This window comes from Chelonia mydas, chromosome 2, assembly GCF_015237465.2.
Source record: "Chelonia mydas isolate rCheMyd1 chromosome 2, rCheMyd1.pri.v2, whole genome shotgun sequence".
In the NCBI taxonomy this organism is placed as follows: Eukaryota; Metazoa; Chordata; order Testudines; family Cheloniidae; genus Chelonia; species Chelonia mydas.
In genome coordinates this window covers 195,016,916-195,038,714 of record NC_057850.1, presented here as the reverse complement: position 1 = coordinate 195,038,714, position 21,799 = coordinate 195,016,916, and positions in this window count along the sequence as shown.

Sequence of the window (21,799 nt, the reverse complement as noted above, 5' to 3'; positions counted from 1 at the left end):
AGTTGCAGTTCTTAATACACAGGTTGAATTTCCTTCTCAGCCTGGGACCAATCTCCCCAGTTCAAAGTCTTTGTCTTCCCAGTGTTCTTGTTGCCTTCAGAGTACGTTGGGGAGGAGAAAGAGGTTCTCTCATAATGCCACTGACCCTTATGTTATACTCTCAGTTCACGTTCCTGGAAAAATACTGGCGCAGACATGTCTTGGTGGGCCTTGCTGAGTCACAGAGTTGAACAGTCCCCAGGGTGTGGGGCTTGCACAACTGTCTCTTATTGAATTGTAAATCTCCTGCAGGTCAATGATTGTTTAATGCCTGTCTCGGTGTGGGTCACTTTGTTGCCACTGGAGAACTAGCAGACTCCCAGACTTGCAACATATTTCAATAACAACCATATAACAAAATCTCATAACTTCATACAGACTAATATATATATTTTGACAACAATGAGTTTCAGCAGATCATGACCTTTCATACGATACCTTACAAGGCATGTTTTGTATGAAATATCACAACTATATACCAATGATGAATATAGGGGCTACAGGGTGCAACTTTGAGGTACAGTGCGTCACAGGGATACAATAAATTAAGTCAATATTAGTGAGAAGATGTAGCAAAACTCAGCAGGGTATTTAGTACAACTCATCTCCCTCCATGAGGTAAATGAATAGCAGTGGCCAAAATATGAGATGAATTCATAAACTTGGGGGTCATACCCTATGACTGGAGAACTGCTAATACAGTCCCAATTTTTAAGAAAGGGGAAAAAGTGATGCAGGAAACTACAGGCCTGTTAGTTTTACTTCAGTTGTATGCAAGGTCATTGAATAAATTTTGAAAGAGGAAGTAGTTAAGGACATAGAGGTAAAAGGTAATTGGCATAAAATGGAACATGGTTTTACAAAAGGTAGATTGTGCCAGACAAACCTGATCTCTTTCTTTGAGAAGATAACTGATTTTTTAGACAAAAGAAATGCAGTAGATCTAATCTAGCTGGATTTCAGTAAGGTAATTCATGAAAAGTAAGTAAATATAGTTCCACATGGGAAATTATTAATTAAATTGGAGAAGATGGGGATTAATATGAGAACTGAAAGGTGAATAAGGAACTGGTTAAAGGGGACACTACAAAGGGTAATACTGAACAGTGAACTGTCAGGCAGGAGGGAGGTTATTAATGGAGTTCCTCGGGGATTGGTCTTGGGACTAATCTTATTTAACATTTTCATTTAAGGCCTTGGCATAAAAAGTGGGTGTGTGCTAATAAAATTTGTGAATGAAACAAAATGGGAGGTATTGCCAATACAGAGGAGGACTGAAATGCAAGAAAATCTGAAGGGCCTTGAAAACTGGAGTAATAGAAATGGGATGAAATTTAATAATGCAGAGTAGAAGGTCATGCACTTAGGGACCAACAACATGAATTTTTGCTATAAGATGGGGACTTATCAGTTGGATGTGACAGAGGAGGAGAAAGACCTGGGTGTATAGGTTGATGACAGAATGACTATGAGCTGCCAATGTGATGTAGCCATGAAAAAGGCTAATGCAATCCTAGGATGCGTTAGGAGAGGTATTTCCAGGGGAGACAGGGAAGTTGTACAAGGCACTGATGAGACCTTCTCTGGAATGCTGTGTGCAATTCTGGTGTCCCATGTTTAAGAAAGATGAATTCAAAATGGAACAGGTGCAGAGAAGGGCTGTGAGGATGATCAGAGTAATGGAAAACCTACCATACAAGAGGAAACTCAAGGAACTTGGCTTGGTTAGCCTAACCAAATGAAGTCTGAGGGGAGATATGATTGTTCTCTATAAATACATCAGAGGGATAAATACTAGGAAGGTAGAGGAATTATTTAAGTTAAGCACCAATGCTGACACAAGAACAAATGGATATCAACTGTCCATCAACAAGTTTAGGCTTGAAATTAGATGAAGGTTTCTAACCATCATAGGAGTGAAGTTTTGGAACAGCCTTCCAAGGGGAGCAGTAAGGGCATGATAAGTTTATGGAAGAGATTGTATGAGGAGATTGCCTACATTAGCATGTGTCCCATCTACAACTGCTTGTAGCAAATACCCTCAATGGCCAGAGATGGGGCAGTAGATGAGGAAGCTCTGAGTTACTACAGAGAATTCTTTCCCAGGTGTCTGGCTGGTGAGTCTTGCTAACATGCTCAGGGTCCACCTGATCACCATATATGGGGTCAGGAAGGAATTTTCCCCCAGGTCAGATTGGCAGAGACCCGGGGAGGAGAGGGAGGGGCAGTATCTCTTTCTTCTGCAGCCTGGGGCATGGATCACTTGCACATTTAAACTAGTATAAATGGTGTATTCTCTGTACCTTGCAGTCTTTAAGACATGATTTGAGGACTTCAGAAACTCAGCCAGAAGTTATGGGTCTATTATAGGAGAGCGTGGGTGAGGTTCTTTGACTTGCCATGTGCAGGAAGTCAGACTAGACTATCACAATGGTCCCTTCTGGCCTTAAAGTCTCTGAGATTCATTTTAATGGAGTGCTATAAGACAACCTCAGTGCCTCACAAAACTGAATTAAAGAACAAAGGGTCAGATTCTTCCCTCAGTAAAACCCATGTAACACAATAAAAGTCACTGTTGGATTGGTGTTATCATGTGCAGGATTTGTCCACAGTCTAAAATACTGCTATCGTAGTCTGGGCTTCACAAATTTGTAATTACATATTTTTCATTCAAGAATTATAAGGAGCAGAATACCGAAAAGTAGCTGCATTTGTTACATGTGAACACATCTGCCAAATAAGCTTTTGTCCTCGATGCCATTCTCAAGGTCAGAATGAATAGAATCTGTAGTGACCTAGAAGAGGCTACTACAGCTGTCATTTGAGGATGATGCATTCTGCTATGACAAGATTTGTGGCTGGGGTTTTCAAAGGAGCCCGAGGGAGTTAAGCATCCAAATCCCATTCAATGAGATTTGGGCACCCAGCCTAAAGGCATAAGGGACGACAAATTCAAAGGTTTGATATATACTCTGTCTTTTGTGAGCAGAAATGCCCTTTTGCTTGTGAAGTTACACATTTTGCCTGCAGAAATGCAAGTTTACACAGACATGACAGGTATATATGGCTTTTTGTGAGTAGACCCCATTATCTCTTTTAAAGAAAAAAATGCCCAAAATGTCCTGCCTAAGTGCTAACAAAAACCCAACCTTTGATCAGGTTATAAATGTTTGGTGTAAATTCAGTATTGCTGCATGTATTTGGCTGAATTTCTGATGTCCTGTGGAGTCCTTATGTATCTTTTGTACTTCAGGAACTTTTATCTTTTAGAAATGCTTATCAGCTCGAGAAATAACTCTGTTCTTTCACCTAGCAATGCCAACTTCCCTCCCCTGTTTTTAACTTTTCCTTTTGTTTTTGTCTTTAATTGAATTACATTTCTGACTCATGCTGAGTGTGGTATACTATGGTTCTCGCATTTGTTGTTATCAATGAATAGAGATAGGCCTCAGCCAAATCCCTATGTCTGAACCACCTTGAATTTTGGGTGGAGTTGAAATTTCAATCTGAATTTTTCACTTTGGATCCATCTCCACCAATAACCCTTAATTGTCTTAGAGAGTTGGAGTGAGTCTCCTTTATACAGGAAGACTCTAAATCTAAACACTAAAAATAACCTTTCAAATTCCATAACTGAGCTAGTTCTGAGAGTTGTCTCCCACAAAGTACATAAAATACTATTGATTTGACCTCAGCTCCACAATTTATTTTACTGAATTTTCTTACAGCTGTAATCCCACTATATGTGCATTTTTAGAATCGCTTTTTATAAGCAGAATAGCTGGGAGAAGGGCTAGTCTAGTAGTGTCACCAGTATATAAGAATGGCCACTGGGACAGACCAATGGTCTGACTATCCCAGCATCCTATCTTCTAACAGTGGCCAGTACCAGATGCTTAAAAGAGGGAATGAACAGAACAGGGCAAGTACCAAGTGATCCATCCCCTGTTGTCCAGTATCAATTTATGGCAGTCAGACCTAGGGACACCCAGAACATGGGGCTGCATGGCTAACCATCTTGGCTAATAGCCGTTGATGGACCTATCCTCCAGGAACTTATCTAATTTGTTTTTTGACCCCAGTTATATATTTGGCCTGCACAACCTCCCAAGGCAACGTATCCCACAGGTTAACTGTGCACTGTGTGAAGAACTACCTTCTTACGTTTGTTTTAATCCTGTTACCTATTAATTTCATCAGGTGACCTCTGGTTATTGTGATATGTGAAACAGTAAATAATGCTTCCTTATTCACTTTCTCTGCACCATTCATGATTTTATGATATCCCCCTTAGTTGTCTCTCTTAAGTTGGACAGTCCCAGTCTTTTAAATTTCTCCTCACATGGAAGCTGTTCCATATCCTTAATAATTTTTGTTGCCCTCCTCTGCACCTTTTCCAATTCTAATACATCTTTATTTGGATGGCATGACCAGAACTGCATGCAGTATTCAAGGTGTGGGCATGCCATGTACTTACCATAGTGACCCTATGATATTTTCTTTCTGATTATCTATCTCTTTCCTAATGGTTCCTAACATTGTTAGCTTTTTTGAACGCTGCTGCATGCTGAGCAGATTTTTTTCAGAGAACTATCCATGATGTCACAAAGATTTGTTTCTTGAGTGCTAACAGCTAATTTAGACCCCAATACAGTTGGGGTTAATTTTTTTCCAATGTGCATTACTTTGTACTTATTAACTTTGCATTTCTTCTTCCATTTTGTTGCTCTGTCACCCAGTTTAGTGAGATCCCTTTATAACACTTCACAGTGTGCTTTGGCCTTAACTGTTTTGAGTAATTTTGTATCATCTGCAAACTGTCACCTCACTGCTTACCCCTTTTCCAGATATTTATGAATATGTTGAAGAGCACTGGTCCCAGTACAGATTCTTGGGGGACTCTGCTATTTACCACTTTCCATTGTGAAAACTGACCATTTATTCCTACCCTTTGTTTTCTATCTTTTAACCAGTTTCTGATCCACGAGAGGACCTTCCCTCTTATCCTATGAATACCTATTTTGCTTACGAGCCTTTTGTGTAGGACCTTGTGACAGTCTTTCTGAAAGTCCAAGTACACTATATCAACATGCTTGTTGACACCCTCACAGAACTCTAATGGATTGGTGAGGCATGATTTCCCTTTATAAAAGCTGTATTGAACTTCTTCAACAAATTGTGTTCATCTATGTGTCTGATAATTCTGTTATTTACTATAGTTTCAACCAATTTTTCTGTCTGGTACTAACATTAAGCTTATCAGCCTATAATTGCCAAGATCTCCCCTGGAGCCTTTTTAAAAAATTGGTGTTGCATTAGCTACCCTCCAGTCATCTGGTACAGGGGCTGATTTAAGTGATATCTTACATACCGTAATGAGTAGTTCTGAAGGAATTCAAATATGAAATTGCAGAACTCTTGGGTCAATACTGTCTGGTCCTGTTGACTTATTACTGTTTATCAATTTGTTCCAAAACCTCCTCTATTGACACCACAATTTGAGACAGTTCCTCAGATTTTTCACATAAAAATGGCTCAGATGTGGGAATCTCCCTCATATCCTCTGCAATGAAGACCAATGCAAAGAATTCATGTAGCTTCTCTGCAATGGCCTTTTCTTCCTTTAGTATTCCATTAGAACCTTGATTGCCCAGTGACCCCACTGATTGTTTGGAGGCTTCCTGCTTCTGATGTACTTCAAAAAAATTGGTAGTTTTTGTGCCTTTTGCTAGTTGCTCTTCAAATTTAGGCCTGCCTAAATATACTTTTACACTTGACTTACTTGAGTTTATGCTCCTTTATTTTTCCTCAGTTAGGTCTGACTTCCAATTTTTAAAGGATGCCTGTAGCGAAGAGGCGTGGCCACCCTTGGCGACTGGCAGTGAGAGGCAGCCAGATGCCCCCTGGTGGGAAGAACCTGGAAGGCCACGCTTTCCATGCCAGAAGCAGAGGGGCGGGACAGGAAAAGGAAGTATAAAAGGTGGGCCCTGTAACTGAGTTGGGAAGCAGCTGCCAAGGGAGACAGATGTGTTCTTCCCACTGGGGATGCAGAGCCTGCAGAAGACTTTTGTTGTCCCAAAGAGGGTCCCGAGGTACCCATACAACCAGACACGCTGGATGCTGAAGAGTTGTTGGGACTGCCTCTTGCAGCGTACCCTGGGGAGACAGAAGATGATCCTTGGAAGGTGCACCCGAGGGGGAGTATAGGAAGCAGGCTAGGAGAACCAGACTACCGTCTGGCTGTGTCACCACCAGAGACTTGGTCAGTGTGTTGCGAGTGGATTCTCCGCTGACCCAGTGGCAGACCACTCTGCTGCTGTTCGGGCCCTGGGCTGGGACATGGTGGAGTTGGGCAGGCCCATGTCCACCCTGCCACCCTTCCCCTGGGGTGGCAGTACTCCTTCCTCCCCCCCTTAGGTCAGGAGACCTGTGCTTGCTGGGGCACTTACCTCTTGCCGGAGCCCCCTAGACTGTGTTGGGGCACTTACCTCTTGCTGGAGTCCCTAGACTGTGTTGGGGTGCTCACCCCTGCCTGAAGGCCAGGATCCTAGACCCTTATCTGCTCTACCCTGCTTGAGGATTGGAGTTCTAGACTGCTTGGTGCCACACCCTGCCTAAGGGCACGGGCCTGCGAACTGGTCACTGCCTGAAGGTTTGAGCCCTAGAGACAGCTAATTTCCCCCTGTACAGACTGTTGTTCCAGGTGCGTGACAGCGAAGAGGTGTGGCCATCTTCAGAGATTGGCAGTGAGAGGCGGCCACATAAGCCTACACCCCTACAATGCCTTTGTGCTTCTAACCTCCTCTTTTATTCTGCTGGTAAACCATGGTGGCATTTTTTTTTTTGGTCGACTTACTGTGGGTTATTTTTATTTATTTATTTATTTATTTAATTTGTGGTATATATTTAGTTTGAGCCTCTGTTATGGTGTTTTAAAATAGTTTCCATGCATATTTTGTGCATTTCACATAGCTACATTATTTTATCACCCAAAATACTAACTGTATAATCAACATTGCTGAAGTATGCTTCCAAGGAACATGTTGTGAGATGGACATAGATATTATATGTCGTCTTTAATAACTAAATGTTAGGTTACTTAGTAACTAAATATTTCCTTCTTTGTTCTTGAAAGTAGAACATAGTAATACTGTCTGCTATAATGTTGTTCTTATTCCCGTTCTCCACAGAGCTCATGACAAATGTCCTTAGAATATCTGAGAGACTTCAGAGAATTTATGGTTGGAGAATTGGACATACAATAGAGGGTCAAATTTTGAAATAATGTCCTTCATTTGTTTGTGTGCTGCTCCAAAATTCTGCACTCACATGTCTATTTTGTGTATGATCTTAATGGTGTGCATCAGTACATCCCCTTATACTCACATATTTAGCACAAGTCAAGTACAAATAGGGTTTACATATGTATTATTTGCACAAACAAATGATAACCTGTAAACAGAACTTCATGCTGAATGAATGCATATACAGTTGAGCCTGCGTAGGGGACGCTGGTTTCAAATCCCTTCCAAAATTTAGCTTAAGACCTGTATGTTGATGACTTGTGTTGAAGTTGGGACCAGCTTCTGTTAATTTTTTGATCTCAGCCACAAAAAGATTATTTCCCCCTTTTGGCTTTGTATCAAACTTATCAATGTCAAATTTGAACAAATGCCATATTTTTCCTATTTCTTTTAATGGTTATTTAAGGCTCCAGTTTCCACCACTTAGTATGTAGATTTAGGAAGGGTTTACTCATACAAATTACATATATTTTTGTACCCTTCTCACCAGCCCTCCTATGTTGCTTGTTGTCTTAGCACACTGCTGACCTCAAAATTCAAGTCAGGACCCTCCTAATCTAAGGGCATTTGTTCTAACTGGTGAGCTTAAAAGGAGCCTCCTTTGATACCCCTCAACACCACTTAAGCTCAGAGCTGTGCTAACCTTGTTTAAGCAGGAAATCTCTTGGAATATTTGATAAAAGACTTTACTTTTTTTGTAAGTTGGGAAGAACAACTTTTACAAGGCCCCAAGGCTTAATAACAGCAAAGCTGATCTCAGGTTCTGTGCTATTTGGGTTCTTATACTTTACCCATTGCTGTGGTGTCGGGTTCTTCCCTCCTTTCTCTCTTGTCCACTCCCCAGGGGGAAAAATTGGATGTGTATTAAATATAGTAATAATTAATGTAGGGTGTGATGTATGTTTATATTAGCAAAAGCAAGGTTAAAGAAGTACACTGTACACTTGAAACAGAAGGTAGTGAGGTTTGTGATGCTTCTCATGTCTCAAGGGAGTTCATTCCACAGTCTTTGACTGGCCCCCAAGAATGCTGGGCCTGCACAGAAAAGCTCTACTTTTGTAATAGGCACTGGTTGTTCTATCATACAGGAGGAATAGATTTCTTGATGGTGATAGCAGACCAAGAGCCCTGGGCAACCTTTTAGGAACCCCATCCCTATATTCTTAAATCCTTTGGCGGTAAGGATTAAGATCTTGAACTGGACATGATATTCTGTGGAAAGTCAATGTAGCAAGTGAAGGACGTGTCTGATGTGCCTGCCAAAGCTTATATTGCTGCATTTTGCATTTCTACAGCACCACAACTATGAGAACATAAACAGGAAAACTCAAGTCAGTCACAACCAGTATTTTCAGATAGCAATCCCTAATGCAATCAGCTATGCATAATAGAGGGATCTTTCTCAAAAACCTACGTCAAGAAATTAACCAGCTAATAATTTCCAAGTAGAAAGCCAGGTGAAGATACATAAAGAAAATCCTGCTTACATATTGCACCCTGCTTGCATACTGCATCCTTCATGGGTTATTTTTTAGGGCTGTCAAACACTTAAAAAATTAACTGTGATTAATCTCTGTTTAATCGCACTGTTACATTTTTTCTACATTTTCAAATATATTGATTTCTGCATTCAGAAGTCAATATATTCAAATATATTGAATTCTGCATTGATTTCAATTACAATGCAGAATACAAAATATAGAAAGCTCCATCTATATTTTATTACAAATATTTGCACCATAAAGTGCAATCTACAAGGTGAAGCATGAAGGGGCATATGAATGTTTAGCATATCTGGCACGTAAATACCGTGCAATGCCGGCTGCAAAAGTGCCATGTGAATACCTGTTCTCACTTTCAGGGGACATTGTAAATAAGAAGTGGGCAGCATTATCTCTCGTAAATGTAAGCAAAATTGTTTGTCTGAGCAATTGGATGAACAAGAGGTGGGACTGCACGGACTTGTAGGCTCTAAAGTTTTGCATTGTTTTGTTTTTGAGTGCAGTTATGTCAAAAATAATTCTACATTTGTAAGTTGCACTTTCACAATAGATTGCACTTCAGGACTTGTATGAGGTGAATTCAAATTTTTTTTCATTTTTTTATAGTACAGATATTTGTAATCAAAAATAATAAAGTGAGCCCTGTACACTTTGTATTCTGTGTTGTAATTTAAATCAATATATTTGAAAATGTAGAAAAACCTCCACAAATATTTCAGTTGGTATTCTATTAATAACAGTGGGATGAAAACTGCGATTAATCGCCATTAATTTTTGCAATCCTGTTTTGTTTTGAGTTAATTGCTTGAGTTAACTGCAATTAATTGACAGCCCTGGTTAGTTTGTATTCTAGGTTGTAAAATGCTCAGAGCAGGAATTAGTGCTTCCTATATGTGCTCCTAGCTCCGAGCACATTTTGGATGCTAGCACAAAATACATATATGATGAACACTACTACTGAATATGAAACTCCAGTGGAAAAAATGTAAACTTTCCCCTTAGAAACCAAACCCATTCTTCAGATTCATATAGCAAAGGGAGCTGAGACTGAGGGAGAGTAATGGGCACAGAGTTATAACTACCTAGCAAATGGGGTGTTTTTTCTCCCCCCCCCCCCCCGCCCCCGAAGGATAGAATAATAAGAAAACAAGCTGAAGCAGCACCAGATGGGAGACCTTACACACTGTAAATTGGTCAGGTGAATCACTGAGATTTAATGCAGAAGAGAAAAGGAGCTGGAGACTGTAACATGGACTCAGATATCATCTTTGCTTGGCTGTTTTGAGCATTTCTCTGCAGTAGGAAAGTAGAGTATTTATAGCATTTCCACTTACCTCCAAAAGGTTTGTTTGTGGGGGTTTTTTTTAAAAATGATTTTGGCATAAATTTTTGAAATGGAACCTGGAACATTTTGCAGAGCCATATCTTCTTCCTCACCTATGGCGCTTAATATGATAATGTTGGAATGCTGGAAAGAGACTTTGAACTGTTCTATTAGCAAGTCGTATAGCTCACTTATTGTAGTAATGGAAATTATTCTTGAAATGCACTCCACAGCACAGTATAAATGACTATGTGAGAATGAGTTAATCAGCTGTCTTTGTTAAATGTTTTTCCATGTGTGGGAGGCCTTGGCAGTGAATGCACCTTCCCCTGATTTGCAGCTACTGTCATCATTGCTATATGTGATTGATATGTCTGCCTTCACAGATTTGCAACCTGACACTGACACTAATAAACAGCTTAAAAACACTGATAATTTCCAAAGGGACTCACAAAATGAGGAGTTTTGGGGGCCATTTTTAACTTGCAGTTTTGTGTCCTAGTAAAGGTGAGACAGGTTTGGCAGCCTCACTTTTATTTTGGCACATGAGTACTTGAGGACAGGTTTGCACTGGGTTAACTGCAAGCCCCCCCCCCACCCCACCCCCAGCGTATTAAGCCAATAATGTAAAATGTTCTGCAGGAGGAGGATCTAATTACAACATTCGTAGTAGGTAGTTACAGAACTTCAGGTAGCTATGGATTTCAGGGCCTGGGCCCAAGTCTAGCCCTATCGTAACTCTATTGTCTTTAGTGGAATTATGCCAGGGACCATTTCGGTCTGCTTCATTTTGCTAAATTGTAAAAAGAAATTAATGAATCAATAGAACTAAACAGAGGAAGCAATAATTTTTCCTATGACTCTAGCTGGGTCTCACAAGAGTGGAGGAGGCCTGTATCTCAACTTTCCATCTTAGCAGTTTAACTACATGGTTTAAAAAAATCTATATATTTAAGATCACTTGTGGCTAGGGATAATTTTCAGTGCCTGTGTATAAAAATTCTCAGTTAAAATACTGCGTGCACATTGCCCAGTCTTTTCTATAACTACTTTTCACTGCTTTTTTCACTCACTTGTTGGGAGCTTTTAGAATAACCTGGGCCTGTCTTGACTAATGCATATGTACTGTAATACGAGTGTTATGCATTTACAGTGAGTCATCCCTAAACTTGCCGTGTACTGCTTTTCATAGAATCGTAGAAGATTAGTGTTGGAAGAGATCTCAGGAGGTCTAGTCCAACCCCCTGCTCAAAGCAGGACCAACCCCAACTAAATCCGCCCAGGATGGGGAATTACAGCAAATACCTTTTAAATGGTTGTATAGAGAAGTGTCAAATTTGAAAGATGCCTGTTGTAGCTCTATATATTCCTTAGTACAGTATATGGATGAATACCATATGCATTAACTGCCTGTGTGTGTATAGTATAGATAGGTGTGAAGCTATACCTGTGGTGTTCAGCTATCTGTATAAGTGCATATGTATAAATGCAGGAATGCAATGTTTGAGTTTCTTTTTTGGACTGCCAATTATCTGAGACGAGTGCAATTAGATTTGCAGTTTGCTGAAACTTTTTGAACTGTTGCCTTTTGGGCTTGACAATATTTTACAATCACACACCTTAATTCAGAAAAGTATCCCATCAGCTGTGTTTCAGCACATGTAAGGTTAAAAGGCCTTGAATCAGTAACATTTATATTTTGACCCTGTTTAGGGCTTAAACTCTTGTGGTAGCACAAGTAATTGGACTTATTGCTTGGCAAATGCATGACTAGTGCTAGAATTCTCAATCCAGGAGGTGAAGCATCTTCAAAGCACAGTTGAAGTAATCCATTATGTGCCTCTGCTGTGGCTGGAAGAACCCAGGGCTACATTTGTCATTTTGTCAAAATGTGCATGGAATGCCACTAGGAGTGCTAGTGAGAATTTGGGCTGCCATTTTGTTAAGATATCGTATTGATGCCATTCATCTGTAAGTTTCATTTTCAGCAGACCAGGATGGTGGTATTTATCTGTCATTTTCCACTGCTTGACCTAGATAGTATTTTGGCTGAAGGTCAAGCAAGATGCTGGTAGACAGAGTGAGCTCCTGTTACTGAGGGCTTGTGTCACTGATGTTCACAAACCGGGGATGATTTTGAGACCACACTTGTTTCTGGATTTTCAGATAACAGTAGAGGTTAGACTTGCTTTTTTCTTCCATCTGTGTTTGGCTGGAATATTGAGAACTTTTGATTCAGACCTCTACACAGTCGTCCTTGCATTTGTAATCTGTAGATTACATTACTATGTGTTCTAGAGCAAGCAACTTCTTAAGATCCTTCGTAAGTTTCAGAAAATGCAGAACATAACGGTTCACCCTGAATGGTTAGTTGTGGGGAGCACATTGGCAGAAGTATCTAAGGGGGCTGTAGTTTATTTCTGGGTGCAGTTCCAAGTATTGATTTTAATTGGCCCTTAGAGCTTTATTAGAGTTGAAAAATACACACTCACACTTGGGACCAGAAGAGCGCAGATCCCATTTAGGCACAAGGGCCACGTTGCCAGATGCTCAAAAGAACTCAGTGTGATGTGGGGTGCTGATCTGATTTGAAAGTCTGGCCCTAATGGTTTGTCCCCAAGTAACCTTAGAAGCAAACTCTGTTCTGTCACAACAGTTGAGATCAGTAAGAGGCGCTTTGCTCACCGTTTCCATATCTTAATTCTGGGGTCTGGGTGCAGGGCATTTTTGATGAGGGGCCTTTGACTCTGAAATGTACTTTCCTTGTTTGCCTGCCAAAGCCTGAGTTTGACCTTCTGGGTACAGTATAATGTCATCTTTTTGTTCAGGATTTTCCCTAAGGAGGTTGATGTTAGAAAAGTACTTAATTCACTCTGCCTTGGAAAAGTTCATGTCACAAATTGGTCAATATATATACATATTACTCATGGGGGAATTCTGCACCAAAAAATTAAATATTCTACTGCAAAAAATTCTGCACACTAAAATTTTATTTTCTCAAAATAACACAATCACATCAGTTTCAATTATTTTTGGTCATTTATTTCAAAATACCTGTCAGCAAGTATGTCTGTAATAATACAGACAACAAAAAAGATTCAGGAAATGTTTTTTGACAAATAGATTCCTTACTAGGCATATTAATACAGATCGGAGTAATAATTCATTTAAACTACAATACAGAACCATATTTCCTGCACCCCACAGAAGCAGTGCAAAGGCTTGAGAGTCAGGGGTAACAGAGGAGCTGAGGGAGAGTATGGAACAGGTGTTTTGGGGGGGGGGCAGGAGTGCAGGGAGCGATTGTTAGGGAGCTTCCCCCCATACAGAACCTGCCTGACCCCTAGCTTCTCCTGTTGAGTCAGGCACATCTGTCCCTGTCCCCATGTGTCCTTGCACCCCCCTGTCCACATGTCCCTACACCCCCACTCAGATACGCACTCCCCCATCACCATGTGGTCCTGCACCTCCCTCCCTCCTGTGGCCCTATGCTTCCACTCCCATTCAGCCCCTGCCCCAGTCTGTCCTCCCTCACTAGCCCTTATGAGCCCCCGTCTGATCCCCATAGCACTCCATGCTGTCTGTCTCCCCTTAGTCTTGTCTCCTGACCTGACAGGTGCTATGAAGGCAGGCTCTTTCTCTTCCCTTGCTGGCTGGGAGCTGCTGAGCAAAAGGTGGAATTGCAGCAACATTTCAGCAGAAGCTTTTTTCTGCACAAAAAATTAAAAATATGCACAGCTCATTAATTATGCATGTGCAGTAGCACAGAATTCCCCCAGGAGTAACATGTGAATGTATTTAATTAAATACATCAGCAAATAAAATATAGTAGTATTTTTAACGAGGACTATCAAGCAATTAAAAAATTGTGATTAATCACGCAACTAATCGTGCTGTTAAATAGAATACCATTTATTTAAATATTTTTGGATATTCTACACTTTCAAATATATTGATTTCAGTTACAACACAGAATACAAAGTGTACAGTACTCATTTTATTACAAATATTTGCATTGTAAACATTTTTCAGTTCACCTAATACAAGTCCTGTAGTGCAATCTCTTTATAATGAAAGTTGAACTTAAAAATGTAGAATTATGTACAAAATAACTGCACTCAAACAATGTAAAACTTTAGAGCCTACAAGTCCTACTTCTTGTTCAGCCAATTGCTCGAACAAGTTTGTTTACATTTGCAGGCGATAATGCTTCCAGCTTCTTGTTTACAATGTCACCTGAAAGTGACAACGGATGTTTGCATGGCACTGTTGTAGCCAGCGTCGCAAGATATTTATGTGCCAGATGCACTAAAGATTCACATGTCCCTTCATGCTTCAACCACCATTCCAGAGGATATGTGTCCATGCTGATAACAGGTTCCGCTCGATAATGATCCAAAGCGGTGCAGACCAATGTACGTTCATTTTCATTACCGAGTCAGATGCCACCAGCAGCAGGTTGATTTTCTTTGGTGGTTCAGGTTCTGTAGTTTCCACAGCGGAGTGTTGTTCTTTTAACTCTTCTGAAAGCATGCTCCACACCTCCTCCCTCTCAGATTTTGGATGGCACTTCAGATTCTTAAACCTTGGGTCGAGTGCTGTAGCTATCTTTAGAAATCTTACATTAGTACCTTTTGTGTTTTTGTCAAATCTTCAGTGAAAGTGTTCTTAAAATGAACATGTGCTGGGTCATCATCTGAGACTGCTATAACATGAATTATATGGCAGAATGTGGGTAAAACAGAGCAGGAGACATGCAATTCTCCCCCCAAGGAGTTCAGTCAGAAATTTAATTAACACTTTTTTTTTTTAAACGAGTTTCATCAGCATGGAAGCATGTCCTCTGGAATGGTGGCCAAAGCATAAAGGGGGCATACAAATGTTTAGCCTATCTGGCACATAAATATCTTGCAATGCGACCTACAAAAGTGTTATGTGAATGCACCTGTTCTCACTTTCAGGTGACAAATAATAAGCGGGCAACATTATCTCTCAAATGTAAACAAACTTGTTTCTCTTAGCAATTGGTTGAACAAGAAGTAGGACTGAGTGGACTTGTAGGTGCTAAAGTTTTACCGTTTTTTGTTTGTGTGCAGTTATGTAACACTCTACAATTGCAAGTTGCACTTTAACAGATTGTGCTACAATTCTTGTGTAAGGTGACATGAAAATACTATTTGGTTATTCTTACAGTGAAAATATTTTTAAAATTGAGCACTGTACACTGTCTTGTGTTAATTGAAATCAATATTTGAAAATGTAGAAAAATAGAATACCAATTGAAATGTATTAAATATTTTTAAGTGATTAAAAGTGTAATCACAATTTTTAAAAATCACAATATTTGATTTACTTGTGAGAGTTAACTGTGATTGACAGCCCTATTTAACTCATTGGTAAACGTATCCCATTATTTGAAAAAGTGATCTCTTGTCGACAATAGATGGAGGGTATTGAATCTCAATGACTATTTTTCAACCCTTTGTGTTTTAAATGTATTCCTATTCATATTCTGTACAGCTCAGGATGTCAACCTTCTGTTTAAGAGTCTGAGACAAGTTATTCATAGAGACTAAGGTCAGAAGGGACCATTATGTTAGTCTAGTCTGACCTCCTGCACGACGCAGGCCACAGAATCTCACCCACCCACTCCTGCGAAAAACCTCTCACCTATGTCTGAGCTATTGACGTCCTCTAATCGTGGTTTAAAGACTTCAAGGAGCAGAGAATCCTCCAGCAAGTGACCTGTACCCCATGCTACAGAGGAAGGCGAAAAAACCCCAGGGCCTCTTCCAATCTGCCCTGCAGGAAAATTCCTTCCCGACCCCAAACATGGCGATCAGCTAAACCCTGAGAATATGGGCAAGATTCACCAGCCAGATACCCAGGAAAAAATTTTCTGTAGTAACTCAGATCCCACCCCATCTAACATCCCATCACAGGCCATTGGGTCTATTTATCATGAATATTTAAAGATCAATTCATTACCAAAATCATGTTATCCCATCATACCATCTCCTCCATAAACTTAGAGTCTAATCTTAAAGCCAGATAGGTCTTTTGCCCCGACTGCTCCCCTTGGAAGGCTATTCCAAAATTTCACTCCTCTGATGGTTAGAAACCTTCGTCTAATTTCAAGTCTAAACTTCCCAATGACCAGTTTATATCCATTTGTTCTTGTGTCCACATTGGTACTGAGCTTAATTCCTAAATGTACTAAATGCATGCAATTTTGTTCTACTTTTTGTTAGACTCTGAGGAGATAAGCAACCAATTATTGTCTAACTGAGCGATTACATAAATTAGGTTTCATTGTGTATTTTATATTTCCATACAGGATAACTAGATCCCCTTCTTGGTCTGTGTGTGACACACAATTACCTGGCTACTTTGTGTGAGTAATTACTGTGCTTAACTCTCCATCAGTCATGACTCTACTGGTTACTTGGTTTCTGGGTGCAAGTAAAGGAATTTCATGCACAAATAAGACACACAATTACATATACAGTTGCATGTATATATTTCTAGAAATTGGTTCCATAATGACCAATTACAAAAGTGTGCTATTCTAAAAACCAAGCTATGGCTGAGATTTTGATGAATGGTAGCCTAAAATTAGGCTGGAAACCAACATTTAGGTACCTAAAGTAGCCTGACTTTCATAAGGGCCGAGCACCCATCAGCTCCTATTAAATCAGTCCATTGTTTGTGCCTCCATAGGAATTTGCTGCTCCTGTGTTTTTTTGTTTTGTTTTTTTTAAAAGCAGGTTGTATGGCTTTTGCATTCACTGACAAGACATGAAGGGACTTGTTTGACCTTGACAGCTGATGGTGCAAGAAAAGACATTGCAATATCTCCTTTGTCTACTTTTTTTTCCCCACTAATGTAGATAAAAACATGACCTGTCATGGATGTCATAAGTGTAACACATTTCTCTTTAAACATGACTATCATATCTTTTAATACCAAAGAAAGTTCTCAGCTAACCACTGGTTTCAGAGTAACAGCCGTGTTAGTCTGTATTCGCAGAAAGAAAAAGAGTACTTGTGGCACCTTAGAGACTAACCAATTTATTTGAGCATAAGCTTTCGTGAGCTAGAGCTCACTTCATCAGATGCATACTGTGGATGAAAAGACTGTTGCATGTATTTTCATACTGTGTTATGAAAAGACTTATATGCTGCAGCACTGGTCTCGAGAGAACAAACTGATTTTAAAAGCCACAACAAAAAAATGTTGTTTGGTGCTTTCAGTACTTCAGGCATATTACAAGGATCTCCAAGCCAGAGCCTTCCAAGGGCAATAGGTAGGGATGTGTGTGTGAGAGAGAAAGATCATTTGCATTTTACCTGCTGATAATGAAAACCATGTCACACCAATAAGGCTCTAGTCATGGAATGAGCTAGGTATATGCTTAACTTTGCACACTGTGAGTAGTCTTATTTAAGCCTTTCTGGTACTTAACTGCTAATTGTAATCACTTGTTTAGTGAGTACCAATAGTGTGCTCAGCACTGTACATGGAGGAAGACAACTCTGTATGATCAACTTCAGATTATTGAGGAAAAACTCCATGGGGAAAATGTATATTTAAGGAGGACTTTCAGGAGCAGAGGGAAATAGTGATGTGCTCCAAAAATATTAATAAGGGCCTTCCTCAATTTTCTGCTTTAATTACCAATTCATGTAGCTATGGTTGAGTAAAATCTTAACACTTTCTCCCCCAAATCCATTTTGATTCCTTACTTTTTTTCCCTCTGCCTCAAATGCCATGATCATGTCCACCATGATTCCCCTTCCCCAGAACTTCATGAAGATTCTTCTAAGGTAGGGACCTCTGTCTGGCACCTATTCCTCACCACAACAGCAGCATTACAAGAAGGTGTATGCCTGGGTGCTCCAGTTGGCTGCAGAATTGGTGGGGAAGGTGGCCCTGCAGTCTCCAGCTGTGGAATGCTGGTGCCCTTTGGTCGTGGGCTGGGGTGGGGGGAAATCAGCTGAGGAATGACAGGAGTTTCACAGCTGTTGGTCTCTCCTAGTTGGTGTAAAGATCTGGAGGTGGGAGCAGCTCTCCTCTGATTTAAGATGGGGGCTGGTGGGTGGGTTTCCCTTATATAATGGGGAAGCTGGGAACAAGGGGAATGAGATTTCACATTCCCTCTCAGTAGAAGCTATTCTTACACCAGTATGGGGATGGTCAGGCAAGTAGTAGCAGGAAGGGCGGTGAATGGCTGAACTTGCACTCAGTGTGACTGAACTTTGAGTAACTATGTGCATGAGTGGAATATACACATCTGTTTCCCAGCTCATTCTGTATGCATGGTGACCTCTCCTTTGAGGAAGAATTTGAATTATTAAATGAGTACCTATTAACATTCCCCATGGTGCAGTTTTTGGAAAAATCTCTAATGTTCTGCAGAAATGCTAGGAGCTCTACAAGTAGCAAGAACCACACCAGCGGAAAAAAAGTTATTTTTCAGTTAAATTATCTGTGCAATCAGCTTGAAAACTTTCCTAGCCAGAAACTTTCCCAATGCTAAACATCTAGTCATCAGAACCAATTGAATACTAACAATACCAGACAGACAGAATGCATCTCAACAGTGGGTGCAGTTCTGCCTCATTAACAATTACACCAGGAGAAGTGACATGTCTAATAGTTACAGTGACAGTATTTTAAAAAAGTACCTACATTTTCCAGACCAAGAACATTTTACTTTGAACATTAAAGTGGGATTTTTATTCTCCCCTATTAATGTGGTTTTCCATGTTGCAATTTTTCTGGAATAGAAATGAAAGTTTTAAAAAATGGAGACAGTGGAGTGGGGTGGTTCCATTGTTTCCCATGTTTGTCATCATTGTCCTGATTATGCTAATGAACTAATGCGTATGCATTGGAAGAGTCATGGATCCAGGATGTAGTGGTCAGACATCTTGTAGACACAGAGAGCAAGGGAGTTCCCCCTGGAAGAACTTTAAACAGTGGGTTTTTTTTTGCTGTATGTGATGGCAATAGATGCAGGTTCCTTGAGTGGAGTCCAGAAAGCAACTTTATTGCTAACTATAGCTGGGGGGGAAGCTCTAGATCTTTTCAAGAGCTTCCTGCTCTCTCCTGAGGGCAGTGAAGATTTTGATAAGGTTTTAGCACAATCTGAGACTCATTGCATTCCTAGAAAGATTGAAACTTATGAAAGATTCCTTTCCCACACAAGAGTGCAAAAGGAATATGAAGGCATTAGGGATTACATCAGACTTTCAGTGTAAGAGCCAGTCTTGCAACTTTGGGCCCCTAAGAGATTCCTTGATTACAGGTAGGCTGTAATGATGCAAAGGTACAGGAGCATCTACTGAGAGATTGCGACTTGACTTTGGAAAAATCCATAAACATCTGCAAAGCAGGAGAAATGCAAGGTTTTAAGCAAAGAGCGTATTAGGGACACTGTTCAGGTGGTCACTTCACAGTAGGACAAGGAGGAAATGCACACAAAAAAAGCAATAAACTGACAAATTTAGAAAAGCTGGACAAGCACAAGTCAATAGGGCTGGATGCGCTGCATCCGAGGGTGCTAAAGGAGTTGGCGGATGTAATTGCAGAGCCATTAGCCATTATCTTTGAAAACTCATGGCAAATAGGGGTGGTCCCGGATGACTGGAAAAAGGCTAATATAGTGCCCATCTTTAAAAAAGGGGAGGAGGAGGATCCGGAGAACTACAGGCCAGTCAGCCTCACCTCAGTCTGTGGAAAAATCATGGAGCAGGTCCTTAAGGAATCAATTCTGAAGCACTTAGAGGAGAGGAAAGTGATCAGGAACAGTCAGCATGGATTCACCACGGGCAAGTCATGCCTAATTAACCTGATTGCCTTCTATGATGAGATAACTGGCTCTGTGGATGAGGGGAAAGCAGTGAATGTGTTATTCCTTGACTTTAGCAAAGCTTTTGATATAGCTTCCCACAGTATTCTTGCCAGCAAGTTAAAGAAGTATGGGCTGGATGGACTATAAATGTGGATAGAAAGCTGGCTAGATTATTGGGCTCAATGGGTAGTGATCAATGGCTTCATGTCTAGGTGGCAGCTAGTATCAAGCGGAGTACCCCAAGGGTCGGTCCTGGGGCTGGTTTTGTTCAGTATCATCATTCATGATCTGGAGGATGGCGTGGATTGTACCCTCAGCATGTTTGCAGATTACACTAAACTTGGAGGAGTGATAGTTACACTGGAGGGTAGGGATAGGATACAGAGGGAACTAGACAAATTAGAGGACTGGGCCAAAAGAAATCTGATGAGGTTCAACAAGGACAAGTGGGAGGAGTCCTGCCCTTAGGACGGAAGAATCCCATGAACTGCTATAGACTAGGGACCGAGCGGCTAGGCAGCAGTTCTGCAGAAAAGGACCTGGGGGTTACAGTGGACGAGAAGCTGGATATGAGTCAGTGTGCCCTTGTTGCCAAGGTGGCTAATGGCATTTTGGGCTGTATAAGTAGGAGCACTGCCAGCAGATCGAGGGACTTGATCATTCCCCTCTATTCGGCATTGATGAGGCCTCATGTGGAGTAATGTGTCCAGTTTTGGGCCCCACACTACAAGAAGGATGTGGAAAAATTGGAAAGAATCCAGTGGAGGGCAAAAAAAATGATTAGGGGGCTGGAGCACATGACTGTGAGGAGAGGCTGAGGGAACTCGGATTATTTAATCTGCAGACGAGAAGAATGAGGGGGGATTTGATAGCTGCTTTCAACTATCAGAAAGGTGGTTCCGAAAGTGATGGATCTAGACTGTTCTAAGTGGTAGCAGATGACAGAACAAGGAGGAATGGTCTCAAGCTGCAGTGGGGGTGGTTTAGGTTGGATATTAGGAAAAACTTTTTCACTAGGAGGGTGGAATGGGTTACCTAGGGAGGTGGTGGAATCTCCTTTCTTAGAGGTTTTTAAGGTCAGGCTTGACAAAGTCGTGGCTGGGATGATTTATTTGCGGATTGGTCCTGCTCTGAGCAGGGGGTTGGACTAGATGACCTCCTGAGGTCCCTTCCAATCCTGATATTCTATGATAAAGGACAAAGGAAAGGCAAAAAAAAATCACTCTATGGAAGGGCCAGCCCAAACAAATGTGTGGGAGTGTTGAACCAAACATGCTTGCAAACAGTGCCCAGCATTTGGACAAAAGTACAGTGTGTGTCACAAATACAACTATTTTGCTAACCAATGCAGACAACAGAATGCCATGAATGCAACATCGGAATATGGCGATTGCTCTAGTGAGGAGGCAGTGTATGTTAATGCCATACAGCAACGTCTACCCATAGACAAGAACTAGTTTGTTACTTTTAATACTGATGGCTCACAAATCACATGTAAAGTAGATATGGATGCTGACACCACTGTAATTCTAGAACTGTGGTGAACTTTAAAATACCAGCCCATACTGGAGAAACAGGTGAATGTCCTGACAGTTTACAGATCTGTGGTGAGCAGATGTCCACTCAGTCTCACACATAAGAAAGAAAAGACTAAAGAACACCTTTGTTGTTGTTACACGAGATAGAACCCCTATTTTGGGCCTAGAATCCAATCAACAATTGGGACTGATATACAAGCAATTTGATGTAGAACACAACTTGTCACAAGGCCTC